The sequence below is a fragment of the Sceloporus undulatus genome, chromosome 4 (genome assembly GCF_019175285.1).
Source record: "Sceloporus undulatus isolate JIND9_A2432 ecotype Alabama chromosome 4, SceUnd_v1.1, whole genome shotgun sequence".
Lineage (NCBI taxonomy): Eukaryota > Metazoa > Chordata > Lepidosauria > Squamata > Phrynosomatidae > Sceloporus > Sceloporus undulatus.
Window position 1 is genome coordinate 131,783,638 of NC_056525.1, and position 3,319 is coordinate 131,786,956.

Sequence of the window (3,319 nt, forward strand, 5' to 3'; positions counted from 1 at the left end):
AAAATTCAGTCAACCCTACAGATAAAATAGGCACATATTTTGGGGGCAGGGAGCAAAGACGCTGCAAAGCTGCACAAGACAGAAACGTCCACAAAAAAGTTGCTCAAGCCTTCATTTTGTAAACATTTAAAACTTTTCCAGATCAATTCCTGTGATCCTGAAAACCTCCACCAAAGATGCAGCCATGCCCAAGGCCACAGAGATGGTGTCAGAAACATTCTCCCACCAGGTTCCTCTCAATAAAGTCTAGAGTCAGACAGTGTGTCTAAACTAAAATACTCTATTAAAAGAAAGAAAATGTAACAGGAAACAGTCATGAGGTTTTTGTCAAGTCTAATTTGTCATCCAAAATTCTCCCCTTTATACTAAAATAATAGCCCCTCCTATAACAATCAATTAAAGGCCATGATTGGTTCCAATGTTCCCGCCAAAGCATTAATTAGTGATGTAATAACGAATCCAGAATTATCCAGATGTCCCCTGTTTTGGGAACCAAACCATATTCCCACACCCCCAGCCATAAAAATAATTCAATAACACAACCCAGCCATATCTATCCAGCTGTTATCAACAACTTGTCCCCTAGTGAAAGCTTTACAAATACAGTATAACAGTTTAAGTATATACAATAATCAAGCAGCACATATATTCTAACCCTATACCACATCACTTAGCATTAAGTCAAAACTAACTTAGCTTAAGTATAACAATACAGTATTATGTCATTACTAATTTAACTTCAATATAACAGTACCAAAATTACAAATAACAATACAATGCTAATTCTAGCCAGCCTGCCTAGTTTATTTTCACTACCATACCAACCATTCCTGTCCCCCTCCACCACTTATTTCTTCTTTCCTTTAGAAGCTGAATTTCTCTAACTGACCATGAATTAACCCTTTCAGCATGATTTTAACAGCACTCACATCCAACCACATACACTTTATATTTAACCCCTTTAACATAACACTGTGTTTTTACAATTACTTTTCCTCTTTAAGAATAATTTATGGCAGAACTATCCTGGTTCTGACAGGTGGCAGCACTCTGAGTGGAATGTGCCTGAATCCCACCAGGAACTGCCAAGGAGCTGTGAACAGAAGCTAATTCAATGCAAAGTCTCATCCATCAAGACAATGGGGAAGAAGGCACCTCACTGCCCTTTTGTAGCCTCTCTCCAGTCATTGCTTTCCTTTGGAATCAATAAGAGGACTGAGGAAGACCACAAAACCCTCTACTGCTGAGGTACTGGATCTATTGCCTTTATTTAAACCAGGTGGTCAGTAGCCTGCAGCATATGCTGGAGCCTGTCTAGAGACCTAGGCATGGGGGACTGTACAAAGAAAGCTGGTGCTTTCAAATGAAGTCTATAGTGTATCTTATATACCAGTGATTCCCAAAGTGGATGGTACACCTCTCCCCTCCAAGGGACAGTGGAAAGGTCCAGGGGGGCATTGAGGGCAAAAGGGGGCACCAGAGGGGGCTTTCAGTCAAAGTACTGATGTTCAAGAAAGACAAAGGGAACCAGTGGTCTTTAGGACTATGGTGGGGATGAGGATTGCATTAAATGTCTTTTCAGGGTCCCAACAACCAGTACAAAACCTTACTGATCAGTTTGTGTGGAGCTCTTCATCTCCCAGCATAAGCTCACTCCCTTAGCCATGTCTTTCACTAGTAGTGGCAGTTGGGAAACGTTTGCTAGGCTTGGGTGCAGGGAATTATTTGTGTGGCTCGGAGAGGTGCCATTTTGGGACAGACTGATGGGCCAGAGCAAGGAGTTAAAGCGCATTGCAGCGGGGGAGAAGTGGTGTCAAAAAGGAGCTTTCACATTTGGGACTCATGGCCAAATCACTCATTATCATTTTATGAGGCCTCTGAAGCTGCCACTATTGCCCCCCCCCACCTCCCTGAGTCCCGGGAATCTACAACCTATGGAGCAATTCAAAGAAATCCAGTGGCACAGCTCAAGATGTAGGGCTTGACCTTCACAAGCAAGGGGGGGGGGGCGTTCACCAGCATAGGTGTGTGCTCAACTTCAGTGTGCAAAGCATCACCATAGTGTAGCCAAGGGTCTTATTAGGGGAATTTATTATTACTGTTATTAGCTCAATAATGCAAGAGGGGGCTTGCTATGATAGCCCTGCAAGGTTGTCTGCCATTATGTATACTGAGAAGACCAGTGGATCCAAGAAAGGAAGCAGATGCAGACTTCTCAAATTAATATTCAATTTATTGATAAGGGGAAAGACACACACAATTTACACTCATAAAAGGCTCAGGAAAATCAGAGGTTAGCATGGATTTAGGATTTTAGGCATCACTAGAGCGATACTTACCAGAGTGTAGACTCGCCTCCGGGGACCAGATGAGAAGAATGGAAATGGGACAAGTCCGTTCCACAACGTGGGTTTGAACAGAAATGTCGGTGTCCAAATCAAAGGTCCAACTGATGACACACTGGACTTGTAAAAGTCTGGGGTTTCTATAGGGGCAAAAGGCCCATCTCTAGCAAAGCTGTTTAATTTTTGGGCTGACACCTGGATGACTGGGTCTGATTATCTTAGTGGTCTTAATCTGCTCTGATAACAGACTCAGGAAAGGGGGAAGGGGGAAGCAAATCTGGGAAGGCAAACATTGCACCTCCTGATTGCATGGGCAAAATGATAATCTCATCTGTGACTTCCTAGACTATCTGGAATAACGATATTTACTGAAGAGGACTTCACTCTTAGGTGTAGTGTGTAGATGTCCTCTCTCTTGAATCTTAATTTCGGACAGACAGTCAGAGTTCATCTAGGGGTCATATGGGATATAATTTATACCAAAAATTAATAAAGAACAGTGTTGGTAACAATACCCCTCTGTAGTGCAAAATATGGTTGGAGGCAGTTCTCCAGTCTGGGTAGATTGGTCCCAATTTGGCCTCGTCCAGAGGGTGTCTCCACCTCTACCCATCCACCCTTGTCTCCTTCTCTGAGGAGAATATGGGGCCACAAACTGGCTCTATCTGTCAATAACTGGCCGTCCCCATTAGGATAGGGAAGCTTGGGAGGAAAACGTAGGAGCTCTTCTAAAACTGTTTAAATTCCCATTTTAAGTCTCTTCAGCATTCTCAAAGGCCAAAACAAGGCACAATCTTGTCCTTCATTTAGGGCAGTTAAGATGGACATTTGGAAGAAGAAATAATCAGACATTCAATGGTGAAATGGTATCAAAATATAGGGCATAATTTGGAATATAAAAAATGGGGAAATATTTGGACAAGAAGCATAAAGCATACAGTTAGCCAGGAGCTCAAAGAAAATGTATATAAGAT

The 3,319-nt window shown here is 42.4% G+C and overlaps 1 protein-coding gene across 1 annotated transcript in view; it reads right to left on the reverse strand.

Annotated features, from left to right (window-relative positions):
* The window catches only part of FMO5 (flavin containing dimethylaniline monoxygenase 5), a 74,901-nt gene that overhangs the window by 65,010 nt on the left and 6,572 nt on the right, over window positions 1-3,319 (reverse strand).